The sequence below is a fragment of the Aphis gossypii genome, unplaced genomic scaffold (assembly GCF_020184175.1).
Source record: "Aphis gossypii isolate Hap1 unplaced genomic scaffold, ASM2018417v2 Contig00007, whole genome shotgun sequence".
NCBI lineage: Eukaryota > Metazoa > Arthropoda > Insecta > Hemiptera > Aphididae > Aphis > Aphis gossypii.
Window position 1 is genome coordinate 300721 of NW_026082986.1, and position 15885 is coordinate 316605.

Consider the following 15885-nt stretch of genomic DNA (forward strand, 5'->3'; position numbering starts at 1 on the left):
TTATAATAAGATTTTTGTCGAATCAACAATTTATCTTTTTAATATGATCATAGTTTTTATTTATCACAATGACAATTTAAAGTATGTTGGTTTGACGAATATCTTGTTAGTTAAATAGCAACAAAATAGTTGTCAAACTAACATAGTTTTTTTTCAATACGATCAGGATGTTTTTTTCAGTGTAAAAATCTTTATATTTAGCGACCACAGTATACGCTTATAATACTACTGACCTCAATAATTTCATAAATATCTTATTGTATACACTGTATAGTGTATACACTAACTTCTCTATAATGATATTATATAATTAATTCAAATTTAATACATTTATTATACTATTAAGATTTTTTAAAATCTACAAAAGGGGCTTATAGGATAGAAGACGTTGGGAACCACTGCATTAAGGTGACCGTCACCAGCAGAACGGTACCCATCTGCTAACATTTTTAATATTAAATATTATACGCATCGGTATAGTACGATCGACGCAAATTAAAACTTGTTCATCGATCGAAAAATCACAAGATCAAAAATCTTTATATTTTTGTTTTTTTTTTTATCAAACTTCTAGAAGTTTATTATTATAATATCATTATTGTCGGTCGTTTAGGTGGATTTGTTGTGAAATAGATACAGGGTTTGCAATTAAATATTGACGATAAAACTGCCCTAACGATAAAAATAATATAATATTGATTGTATTCGCCGTATATGTAAGTATATGAATACGAGTAATGTTCAATCGTAAAGTAATTATACACAGCCGCGCACACACTGTCGGATTGATTTTGCTGCAAGTATGTTGTATACCGCGCCGCCGTGAAATCGGAAGAAACGTTAAGTTAGAGCACCGCCCGTGGTCCGTCACTAACGGACAACAATGATTTTTACCATTTTTTGGAAACCCTGACCAGACAGCTATGGCCCATGAGAGATAGTTTAAAATATTTCGGCTCGTTAATCGTGCCGTCTGCACTGTCGGCACAACGACGACGCAGCTGTATCGACGTAGGGTTGTACAATAATATGCACCTGGCATCTGCAACAGTTCGGTCCCCCTCCTCGGACTTAATGCGCCGTCGATCGTATATACAGTATACACATATATACACATACACGGTGTGTACCTATATATATATATATATACATATATACACATACACGTGTATATATATACATATACGTACAATTGTTGTCGAGGGTTAACAGGATGTAAACATAATATATATATAATAATATGTGTGTGACGCACACATACACCGACTATGTGTTGTATCATTCTTTTTATATGAATTCTATGCAAACATTTTAAACCACTCCGATTGTCGTTTTCCGTTATAATTATCTAAAACCAGTAATTTAGTTGCTCCCCAAGTAACTTATTGGGCAGTTAAAAGACGCATTACTAAATAACTTTTTAAGAAGACGCTTCACCAGCATGCGTTGTCTCTGTCTGTCTCTGTCATAAAAACGTATATACAGCATAGTAAAAACTGTTTCACACGGGCGAGGACCACTTGGGCTGTAGACCAAGTTAAGCAACCAAATTTTCACGCTAGAAAGAGGAAATTTTTTGCTGTGCAACATCGTTTTTATTATTTTGATATCAGAACTACAAAAAAAGTTCTTATCGTTTCATAATCTATTATTTTTGACTTTTGTGTTTTTTAAACTTGAATAATATTTGTAGTTCTGATGTCAAAAAAATAAAATCAAAAATTTAGTAGATTATGTTGGACTTAGCCCGAGTGGTCCTTATCCGGGCGATTGTAAACTCAGCCCGAGGAAAAAAAATATTATACAGATCTATTGTAAACTTGAACCGCGTTTTTTTCAGGTAAAAATAATTTAGATGTAAACTCGGCCCGGATAAAATTGTACAGATAATTTTCTTATAATATTTTTGATAACCATTTAGCATTACTCAGAGGACACCACGAGGAGGCGATTCTCATTATTCTCCAAATTATTTTCATTTTCATATTATTCATAGTCGTTATATAAATGTACTTACATACACACTTATGTATTTATAAATGTAAAAAAATGTAAAAATATAAGTGAAAAATTGTAATGTAATAATGTATAAATCTATTTTTTAAGTGAAAAGCCATGTGTTTAACGTAAACACTCATACTGATATTTCTTTATTTTTATATTTTGTAAGTGTTCTTTCTAAGAGTTATTTTTTTGAAATTAAATTATATCGTGCTTACATTATATTTTATCGATAAATATTATCGTTCTGAGATTACAACGGATATTTTTATTACCTGAAATCAATAGTAAAAGCCATAGTATAGTACTTACTATGCCTACTTTTTACCCGAATCACCGAGTAGTTCATCTGTATACTTGAAACCAGTTCACCTTCCACCGTGTAGGTATAAAATAGCTACTATAACTGCAGGTTCCGTTTACCGATATCCGAGTGCACGCGCGTCTCAAAAGTTATATACCTAGCTAATACGTGATGTCCAATATTATATTTTACAATAATTAATCTTCTCATCAAAAACAAAAATAACAACGCATTATAATATAAAGACTAATGGATAACATTATTATTATAAATTATTATTGACCGTCTTTTCTTGAAAGTGACGTCACATGTGAAAAATGCAGTCGTATAACTATATATCTAATTAATACTTATTTATAAATCGCAAATGAACAAATTGTCGAAATATGAAGGAAAAAATAGAACTATTGAGAAATATGTGAAAATATGTACTTATAACAAAATATGTAAAAATATGTAAAATAAAATATAGTCAATTTAATTGGAAATAAATTGAAACGAATTTATCACTTACCTAAATTAAGTTATCAAGTTACAGTAAAAATATGTATTTAGTATTTACATATAAATCCTAGTCTTAGTAATAAGTATTCTATACCATATAGTATTTTTAATAAACGTGTATTATAATTATGTATATATTGTATGTGAAAATGATATGTTCTAAGATGAGCTGTGATCTATAATTATAAATATTAGGCACGGTATTTTGGTCTTACATAAAAAAGTTAATAGTATAAACAGTCGCGATATGTTTTCACTTGGTTTTGTGAGTATGCGATATTTTAGATTAAGATTTAGTAGGTACCTATATAAGGTATAACTTTACATAAACGTATCAAATTTCTTAAAATTAACATAATAATATGATGCCATAATTTTAACATCAACTCTAATCATGATCTATTTTAATCATCTCCGTTCGGAATAGTTTTTCGTGTACAATAATACCTATTTGACGTATACAATGTTTTTAAAGAACTTAATAGGTATCATGTTTTCGACAAATAAAAATAATACAACCTACGTAGGTCGCAACGGGGATCTATTATATATCTATTGGTTTTCAATTTTTCATCCTATGTCTTACGGTTTTCTCGAAAATCAGCTTGTAAAGGGATTTTCTATGTTTCGAAATTGTCAATTTTTATTCGCGTTTTCTTCATCATCCAATGGTCGAACGAACATTTTGCATGTATATAAATTTGTTCTCCGATGAATTTTACAAAAATGTATTATGTAAACATTTACATTTTCAAAGCCAGTCGATGAAACGATGTTTTTTAAAAACTTAAATACCACGTTTTCGACAAATCAAAATTATACTACTTAACTAGTTTGATTAATTTAATCACTACAAAACTAACTTATGAGGAACTTTGTATTCAAATTTCAAATATTTTAACTCGGCCAGTAAAATGTTTTCAATATTTTAAAGAATAATAAACAAAAACGAATATTTCAAATGCCAATCTTAAGAACTGGTGAATTTTTCAAGTATCTATACGTCCTACCTATATACTTTTAAATAAATCCAAATATTGAATATCATTTGAAGATAAATCGTTATCGTTACGCGAATTCGTAAAAATTTTAAATTCAAAAGCTCATAACACGCTTTTCCTATAATGAGCTGACTTCGAGTTTTCTTTATAAGCTATTTGAACGAACATTTATGGAAAACTTAGTGTTGAGTTTTTTAACCTTAGTCTTTAAATATAAATACAAACAAATTTATGAATTTTCAAATACAATTTTACAAACACATTATTGTAAAATCAATACATTCATCACTTCGTTCAGAATCTAAAATTAAAAAAATATTTATTTTTAATAAATAACGGAATGATTTTACAATGATGTGTTTTTTATGTTCACGTAGGACATTATTTCTTCATCTTATGAAACAATAAAAATGCTTTAAAATGTTAACTTTAAGAGTGGATTCTGGTTGAAAATTGGATCCAATTAATATTTTGGTGATCAAAAGTAAAATTCCTTGTTATTTAGAATATTCCAGAGAAAACAAAAAAAAAAATAAACAAAGGAAAAAATAAGACATTTTAAGTAAAATCAATTTTAAATAAAATCGATATTGTTTATTTTGGTATAACTCTTAAATACTTTTTATCAAATGTGTGTATTACATAATACATATTTAATATAGGTAGGTACTTCAGGTACTTATAATATAAATTGATAGTCGGTCTTATATCGTCACGCATCCACACACAAATATTATTATATAGTAATAGTAACAACATTTTAATTTAAAAATTATTTATAAAGAATTGATACTATTGTTTTAAAATAAAATAAAATGTATTTTTTTTATTATTATTAATTAATAATATTTCTTAAAAAATAATTTAATAATGAACATTTTTAAATTTATATTATCTATGTTTATTAATATAAATTATTTATATTGTTATATTTCAGTGAAATATATATATATATATTTTTTTTTTTTGACGGAGTTAGTTCTTTTGTAGTTTAAAATTTTTATGAAAATGAAAAATGACCAATTATGTATAAAATAAAATAGATATAAATAAAAATAAAAATATAACAAAACAAATATGTATGAATATATATATATATATATATAATTGATTTAAATCTAAGAGTACCTATTAGTGTATCACGATTCTGTCGGATTCCAAACGGCTACCGTCAAAAAAGACCTAACAAACAGGTAAATACCCAAACGGCTCCCGTAGAAAAAAAATATTAAATTAAAGCTCAGTCATCTCAGTAAATTTAAATTTTTAAAAGAACTAGTGTTCATTAAGAGACAAATTTTCATCTAGTGAAATAACACATATGGATTATATAAAAAAAATTATGCCTTATGTATGATTTTATTTTTTATATTTTTATTTATACATGCATTTATTTATATTTTTCTAACACTAAAATTTAATATTATTTTAATAAAAAATTCACACTACCTATATGATTCAGTGGCGAATGCTGACTCCGATGAATGGACATGCTTATTTATCATAATATATTATATAGTTCTATTGAATTTATAATTAATAAATAATACACAAATTTGTATTAATTTATAAATAAGACTTTAATTTAATATATATTATATACAATAGCACTTACTTAAATAATACTTTAATAATTGTAATTGAGACTTGAGCACTTGACTAACTTTTTAAATAAAATAAAAAATGACAAATGTTAGAATAAAGATAAACACAAGATACCTAAGTATAACAGAAATAAATGAATTAATGTAACACATTTTATTTCTTTTAAAATACGTAATATATTATTGATTATATAATAATTTTTGTATTTTGATTAATAACGTTTTTATTTCTAAGCATGCGGCGCATGCTAAGCATGCCTGGAAAATTCGCCACTGAATTATGATTTGTCTGAGTAAGTTTTATAATTTACTTAGGTTACACCAAAAAAAGTTTAACCACGCCTTTTTTGAGACAGTTTTAAATCTGTATGAAATGAAAATGAACTAGTGATGTAAAAAACCGGATTTATTTGCAAATTTTTCTGTTTGTAAAACCTTTTTGACGGGAGCCGTTTAGGAAAATGGAAGCTGAATGGGTTACGGCCCATGGTGTATTAAAAAAATTTAAGACAGTGGAAACTTAATTAGCAAATTTCAGACCTCTAATAAAAAAAGTTATTATTGGTTTTAGAATCAAAGAATGAGTTAATAAAAGGTCATGATTTCGTGAATAGTAGGAGGGAATACGAAAATTGATTTGAATTAAAAACTCAAAATATTATGTCATCATATTATTAATTATTTTACGGTATTTAAAAAAAATATTAAGCGTGCTTAAGTATTATATTTTATTTTGTGAGATATATGTAATATGTATTATTTTATTATATGATTAAGACGCATGAATAAAAATACATCGAAAAAATTATAAACATTATGCTATATGTTAAACACAAAAACAATAAGTAACAAATAGTAACAAGTTAAAAAAAAAACATTGTATTGCATCGCAATAATTTAGACAGTTCGTCAGATTTTCGTGCAATTTTTTGAAATATTAAATATTTTTTTCAGTCAGTAACACTCATCTAATCATTCTAATCACTTTTTATTTTAAAAAGATCGCAAATTAAATAAAAAATTATTAAAACGAAAAAAATAAATTAAGAGTAATTTGAATATTACAAGTTGAAAAAATGCAAAAGTTTTGTGAAGGTCGAAGTATGCGCTTAAACGTGATAATTGTGGCCAAGGTTTTTGTAGGGTATTTTTTATCAAGTACTCTCAACCCGGCCCGTGGCCAATGGGTCTGATTGAGGACAAAGGGGGCCGTCACTTAATTGAATCTAGTTAGTAGGTGTAACTAGTTATTGTGAGTTACCCAGTGCCGCCAACGGCGGAGAGTAATTGTATGAGGGGACAGGTACACCATACGGCGTGATTGGACGTTTAAAACACAACAGACCTCCGATTATATGGTGAACGTTTGGTAGTATATATATGATGTATTCGATCCGAAACCTTCACAGGGGAGAGCTACCGGCAGTTATTCTATGTATAACGATCGTCGGACTCAAATCGTATGCGGAACAGTAGATGGCACTATAGTATTCAGTTCGTGAATCCGACTGCAGCCACCGCCGGATCGCGATTCGAATAGCTACTTGTTCGACGAATTCCGTGTGTTCTAATTCATAACCGTATAAGTCAAGGAACCTGGTCACAGTAGTAATGGTGGTCAAAAATAAGATGAATTTACTTTTGTAAAAACAAAAAATAAAAAGCCAAAAACTATGTTCGAGTATCTATACAGTATCAGCCATCTCCGGTGAAAATCGTACACGGTTGTAGGTACTATTCAACTACATCGTATTGGTATTTGGTGACGGTTCTCCAGTGTCAAAAGTCAAAGTGTAAATCATAAGCTAAGTTCGAGTGTCTAGCTATGATTAGTCTTCATTCAGTATTAGAGAATGGAAAATCATTAGGAATATAAATATATAGGAAAATTAGAAAATGATAAAATATTTTACAATATTATACACCGTCGTTATTTATGGGTCTACAATTCAGATACCACTTACTCGCACTCACTGGTAGCTATTTCTCAAGAACGTATTAACTTGAAATTTTCAATATAGGTTAATCTAACACCTACTATCGATGAAAAAGGATATCTAAGTATTAAACATCATTAACAATTTTTTTTAACTGTTGTAAAGAACGTCACTGAAAAAATATAAGATTTAAATCATATGTAATAAATGTTTATGGTTTACGTATTTTCGTATAGTTAGGTAAAATAATATATGTATTTTTTCTTTTTAAAATCATTAAATCATTTTTTTTCACTAAGATAAACCTGTTTTTTATTTTTAATCCTATATATAATTAGATAAATTTATTACATTGTAATCCATCAATTCTCATCGACCACCTGACCTAACCTATGGTTTGGCAACAATTGATATTATAAACTAAATATGTACTTTCTACTTTTAATAGGTAAATTACTAGGTATTTAACTGTACTAAAAGTATTATATATAATCACATTGACTACATGCCCAATTAATTGTTAACCACATTTAAAGAGTTTGAACATAAATATTTTTAAAAAAAAGCATTATGTGTAGTCAATATAGTGACTACTGACTAATGAAATAATTTCAATGATATAATTTATTTGTATGTGTATATAATATGCGCAATCATGTTAAATTTAATGTCTAAATAATTATACTATCTTGGTTTTTATTTCAAATCATTAATTAATTATTTTCGTCCAATTCCATTGTTATTTAATTATGAGTCATTGTAATACTATGCGCTACAAAATAATATATTTGAACATTAGACATACGATAAGGCATAAACGCATACAACACAAACATTTAATCGATAAAATTGTATATTAAATATTTGTCTGTAAATGTTTTACCAGACAATTCACATTATCTATCTATTTTTTATTTTAGTCTGACGCCTGACGTGGAATTTATTACAATTTAAGGACATTATTTATGAACAGATTATAATATTATACTATTATATAGCTAACACATACCTATACAATATATTTTAAATAGGAGCTAAACCTATTGTATATAATGAGTGAGTAGTCGTTCAAATGTTCAAACATAGTGATAATATTATATTTTGTTTATTTTTAACAGCCTACAAAGTACGATTGTTCCTTTGTCTAATTATCTAGTATTGACTTGTATAGACTAAATTATTTCCAATCAAACAAAAAAAACCGTCTATTAAAACATTACAGTATATTGTATATACCTACAATCTGCATAGGTTTTTTCTTTTGATTTAATGACCGTTTTAACATATTGATGAACAGTCATGGGCGTGCATAGACTTCAATTTTATTTCCGGTCGAGCCTGGAACATCTGATGCCCCCATACGTTGAAAGTGCCCTTAATTTTTTTTAACGCATTAATGTACATGCTAATTGTATATTAAAAAATATGTTAATAGAACCAATTTGTATGTAAACACAACAATAATGTGCTATTTTTTAGATGTATACTTTTGAAGTTAAACATTTTCATGTTCTCTTTGAACATAGCATTATAATTAAATATATACACATCTGAAATTTAATTATGCCCCTAAAAGATTTTAGTCGAGCCCCGTGCTCACGCCTATGTGAACAGTATAGCTATAGCAGTCATTTTTAAATTTATTGTACATATTATATATCACTACTGCAGCTTGAGCAGCAGGTAGTTGAAACACGGTCTATAAAATCATACTTCTGCACTAGTATAATAATGGTTTCCAGTGGCGTACTTAGGGGGGCAAAGGAGACAATTGCCCCGAGCAGCACTTATTTATAAGAAATAATATTAATTAATAATAAAGAAAAATAAAGAATATATTTTATTTAAAAAAACAATTTCACAAATGGATTGATACGATTAATAGAAGAGTAATTTACATACACTAAATAATAATAAAAATATTTTTTATATAATAAAGTACAAAAAAATTACTACTTTAATAATAACTAATAGTATAATATATTATGTAATTATTATAACTTTATAATAAACACGAGTATATAGTTCATAGGTCACAACTTGGACACTGTTTAACTTATTTAAGATATATCCCTACTGAATTTGGACTGCGATCGGACATCGCCAGCAGGATCAGCTATAATTAATAAATTATTTACTATATAGGCGGTCGGTAATTAAACTCCATACAAATTGAGTTCCAATAAAACCTTTTTGACGAATTAAGGTCTTGGTTATTTTAGGGTATATACCAATTTATTTTAAGTATAATAATAATACTAATCGAGTCGAAATTTTAACTAACTTATTCCCTTCAAATAAAAACATAACAGTGTACTTTTTTATCAATTAATTGTGACTATATAATATACTATAATATAAATTATATACTATACTTATTTTAATTAATATTTATGACAAATCATTGAATCTGAATGAAAAAATGAAATGTTTTTGGTGAAAGGTCCTCACCAAAAGTAATAGTTATACTATAACCACAATCCGGCTATGTATACAATGTATCATGAATAAAATCTTTGTTTGTTATATTTTTAATTTTGGAAACTACTTGTGAATATTTTTCCATCATACTTACTGCAAGTTAATACACTCTTTGAAATGATAAATTCTTGGTAAAAATAATTTAAAATTTGCTTTCAATATCATTGGAAAGAATTTAATACAAATTAGAAAATTAATTGTAATGTTCAAATTAATAATTAAATCACACCTATTGTGAGCCTTTGGATATGTAATTTTTTTTAAATATAGTCAGCAAAACATTTTACTCGATAGTCTTGAAGTAAAATAGGAACTAAACCATTGGTGAAGGCATTATTCATATCTGGTGGGTTTAAAATCGGCAGCTCAAAAAATGTTTTTGAATATTTACCAATTTCAGGTTTTTCATTTTCATATTCATTATATTCATCATGTAGACCCAATGATGGATTTTTTAAACCATGCTTGTCACAAATGGAATAGACAACTTCTGAGTCGTGCTGATGGCCAAACTTTATTTACAGCAACATGAATTGCCTTTACAATATCAGCAAATACAGTTTTAAGATTAAAACATAAATTAAGTTTTTGAAATTCTGAAATAATTAATTGAAAAGAAGTCTTTACGTGGTTAAAGCTTTGTCTAAAAGTAAATAAAAGACCCAAGGTATGTAGTTATTATTTTTCATTCCATGGATAGTAAACAGTTGAGTAAATTGTATTCGGCAGCTTTTAAAAGTCCCATCAATATGTATTGTATCACTTGTAAGTTGTAATTAAAAATTTCAAATTAATAGCACTAAATTATAATATGTTATTATGTTATCTGACGAAAGTTTTAATTAATATTATTATAAACATTATAATATGAACAATATACTGATATCAGTAGACGGTAATTATTAAACTAGCGACTAAAGAAATAAAATCCAAAATGTATAAATATATATATATAAGGTTTTTATAACATGCTATTATAATGTTATCTGACAGTTATCAAAATGAAATGAACGATATCCCATCTCCATACGACCATATCTATAATAAGTATGTATATTAAGAGTTAAAACACATCCACACAGAGCGATATTAATATGAGAATAATTTATATTTTAATGCTGTGTTGTATAATTTCCGCAGTGTCTGGACTCTGGACAGTTGATTTTATATTTTACTCAAAATAATCCTCGGAAACAATTCATATTATACTATTAGTTTCCTAACCTTAGACTCAATTAGTATACATACCAGGGACTCAATTAATATATTTTTTTCCGATTCAAGTAGAGAACCTCAATTAGTATACAGCGGGTAATTGGGCCACATTTTATTTACCTGCTTCGTATTAAATATTTGTTTAATTTTTACTACCTGTATAATAGGCCAAAAATTAAATCTATACTGCTTATAACACAAAAAATACGAATTATAATAAAATAATTATAACTATATTTTATCTAATATATAAAAATAAATTATATTTTTAATTAATTCCATACAGATTTAACTAATTTAAATCTGTTTTTCCTTTCTAAGTATTGTTTTAATTTCATTGGTATTATAATTTTTTTTGTATTGGAGTTCGTTTCTTGACTTTTAATGTTCATACGCTTGTAATTTTATTATAAAACTTTTGATAAAACTCTCAATAAAACATAAAAATTATGAATATTGGTATGTGAGATACAAAAATTATTTTTGAAACGTGAATAAAAAGACTCGACGGCACATATAGTTCAAGTTATTGATTCAAAACGTAATGTTCGTCTATGAAGTGCTAGATCTAGGTATTTGACACCTGGGGCTAATAAAAATGCAGCACCTTTATATAAATAAAGCTATTTGGTGTGCCAGATGTCAACAGAAAACAAAATTTTTAAATAGAAATCAAAAAGTATATTTTTATATTATGATTAATATATTTATGAAAATATTGAAAAGCATTGTCTTAATTCATATGTTATATAGTATAGAAAATGTCATTGTCGAAATAAATGAACGATAAACAATGTATTATCGTATTTTATGTACATCGTTTTTTCAATTAAAAAGTAAAAAAAAATTATAATAATTATCGTCGGTCATTGGACTTAGGAACTGTATAAATGAGTGTCCAACATTTCTACCCCCCCCCCCCCCCCAAAGCACAAATAGAATTATGTTTACATTGTTTATAATATAATTATAGATTCTAAATATAACAATATTATGTAGGACTCTAAATTTGAATAAACAAACAAATTATATCATATTCATCTGTAATCTGTATACTATATTATAAACCTTATCTATAATATGCATGAGTTATAAATATATTCATCAAATTTATGTTAAAATAAATAAAATTTAAAAAATAATCTATACTAAAATAATTTTATGGGTACTGGTCCACGGGAACGAAAAATTTTATCGCCCCGCCAATTACGAATGCGGCGATTTCGAACATATTATTTTATTTATACCTACAACAATTACCTATCGCTTTAATTGATTAGTTTAGGTAATTTTACGATACTTATCGGTTATCGCGACTACCTAACAAAAAATATGACTGCGCGTGTTTCGGCACTCGTCGTTACGCTCCGCACAAATCGAAAATATCCCTCGGCTTGCTATGCAACGTCACCTCAAGTAGGTCACAGGGTAATCACTGCTCATATACTACGACATAATTTACCCTGTGACCTACTTAAGGTGGCGTTGCATAGCAAGTTGAGGGATATTTTTGATTTGTGCGGAGCGTAGCGACGGCGCCGAGGAGCGTAGCGACGAGTGCCGAAACACTCGCAGTCACATTTTTGACTTTTTTCTGAATTTTTAATATTTCTTCGGGCGGTAACATTTTTTGTTAGGTAGTCGCGATAACTGATAAGTACCGTAAAATTACCTAAACTAATAAAACAAAGCGATAGGTAATCGCCGCGTTCGTAATTGGCAGGGTGATAAAAATTTTCGTTCTCGTAGCGGGGCGATAACAGACCAGTACCATTTTATGATTATTATGATTAACAGCAAATTTATCTACTACTTCTTCCAAGTCCAAAGATTTTGCTATCATTGTAATGAAAAATATGCATAGCATTATTTGTTGTATACCTAGTTGATTATAGTAGGAAATCGGCGATCGGTTTTATATTTATAAAATATAGATATCTACTATAATATTATTATGCATAATAATAATTATCGTGGACCCTTACTAATCAATGATGCCGTGGTGGGAAATACCCAATTATTATTGTAATAGGAAAACGAGTTCATGTGAGTATGCGACTTTATAATAATTAATTTAGATGCATTGTATTCTATGTTAATACGACGAGTATCTGTGAACGAATTATACTTCGAGTTCTGATAATCTTACCATGCTGTTAAAAAATCGAATTGTTTCTGATGCTATAAATTAAATGCTGTTATGTTCATATTTGCAATCATCGTGAGAACATAGCGCAATTATGTAATAATAAGTAAAAACAAATATAATAGAAATTTTAAAATGTGTTATAATTTTTTTCACTCAATTATTTAAGCCTTTGGTATTTCAACAATATAATGGGGTGGCCATCATGATGGCCTGTAAATATTTTGGGTGGCCGGGCCACCCCAGGCCATCCCTTAGCTACGTGCCTGACTTATAGTAAGTAATATATAATAGGTTATTACTTATTATAAAATAGAAGGCCAAGTATAAATAAATTTTATAATTAATGAGTATCCTCTGATGATTATACAAAGTACAAACTTTATTCTTCAAATGAAAGCCATGTTATGAACTGTAAGCATTTTAAGCAAATGATTTTAATTAAAAATTTTGTTACATTAAAATCGAAATTCAAACAAATCGTTTCTGAGTTATTAAACTTAACGATGTACCTACTATATTATTGAATACAGTAAATATATAATGGTAAGGCAGTTCAATTTTTATTTAGCCATAATATTTGTTAGTGTTTTAATGCGGAATAAAAGACAAAAACAAACAAATTTTCATAAGTAATCTACGCACTACACCCAAACACACACAAACACACCCCCCCCCCCCCCACACACACAATGCAACTCTTAAGAGTATGTGCCGACGTCATATTTTGTTTGAATATGATATGACTGCCAAGAGGGTAGGCTCCTTGGTCACCCTAGTGGTGCTCTACGCTTATTTACAACACGTCATCGCCATTCATTTTCATTTTTATAAGATGTATGATTTTTAAAAATTTTTAAATCATTTAAAATTAACATTTTTTTTTTGATTCTGAACGAAGTGATGAATGTATTGATTTTACAATGATGTATGTTTTTTTTTGTGTCTGTGTACAGCATAACTAGTCGAAATAATGCTTCAATTTCAAACTTCGGGGGTGGTTTCCGATGGAAAAGTGAATATCCTTGGTGCATTATAGAGGTACCTAAAAAGTAAACATTTTCCAACTCTTATAATATATAATAGTGATCTACACGGCACCTAATGTGCAGTAGAGCGGTACCCACTTACCCGCTTTTTTTACTTTTTCATTTAACACGAATGTATTGTTTTTGCTTATCGTGACTTTGTATATGAATAGAAATTAGTATTTATAGTATACACGGATATGTACAATGAATAATGTATTGAGTATATACCACGGACTAAGATATATCTTAGTATATAAATATAATGCATTAGTATTATATTTTAGACCGTGGTATAGACATACGAATGTTTTGAACAATGTGTAGCAATGTGCCAATGTATATTATTCTATGTAGGTTTTATTATAATTTATTATTATTAAACCAAAAGTTGTTTATACTATTTTTACCTGTAATAAAAATGTGTAAATATTTTGTGTGTTGAAAAATCGATTTTAGATGTCAACTCTATCAATTATTCATCTTTACAAACTATTTATTATAGGCACCATATATAGCGATTGGAACAAGTACGATAATATTATTGCACTTTTTCCGTACTATTATTTTTTAACTACAGAAAAACTATCGGTGTATGATTGGTATAGGAACTATCATGTTAAGCAATATTTTTGCCATGCAAGAACTTATACTTACCATTCTTTCCGCCGTGTAGGAATTTACATATTATAATATCATTTGTAGGAATTAACACATGTAATTGTTTACCTTTTATTTTCGTGTAGAAACTTATCATTCCCTGATATAATCACCCAGAAGTCAATTGAAATGATGCACGAAATGTGAACATAATAAAAAATGAATATTAAGAAAACATCAAATATATATCAATACCAAATCTAACAAACTTAAATGAAAAAAAAATGTTATTAAGGTATATGAGGATTATATAAATATATTTATTTTTTTTTTTAAATAAAAACTTTTTTATGGTTATTTGTTTAATACCTATTCTAAAATTTTAACAAAGCTTAAAAATATAATGATATAATACAAAACAAACTTAAACAGCTTTTTTGTTTTCAAATTAAATAAAAATAATTTTATATAATTTAGATGCTATATTTTAATAAAAAATAGCAGTTGTGTTATTATATTAATTATATATTATATTTCAGTATTAAAAAACAAAAATATAAAAATATCTAAATTTCAATGTAGGTAAAATTACTTTTTAATATTTAGTATATTATTTTTCCTATGCGATAAGCAGGAGTGATAAGACTTAAGTTTTAAAGTACTAGGTATTAATTATTATTACTAAACTTCCTCTGTGAATATATGGTTTTAGTTCTGGATGTTGAAGTATATATCATTATCGAGTGCAGAACAATGAACATATCAGTATAAGTTGCCAATGACATAAATAGTCTGTATATTATGACTAAAAATGAAGTTTTACATGCTGCGAAAAAGTGTATATTACCTTTTATAAGAACATATTGCAGAGCTGCAATAACTAACCATAGGACGTAGACATTCAACTAAAAATAATAACTCACAAGATTTAAGTATAAAAAAAAAAACAATTTCAAAAAAAATTAATTTTATATTACTTAATTTATTTAATAAAAATTATGTTATAAACATATTTCTACTAATGATCTTACTTCCAAACTAATTTTTAACTAAGATTAGGTGCG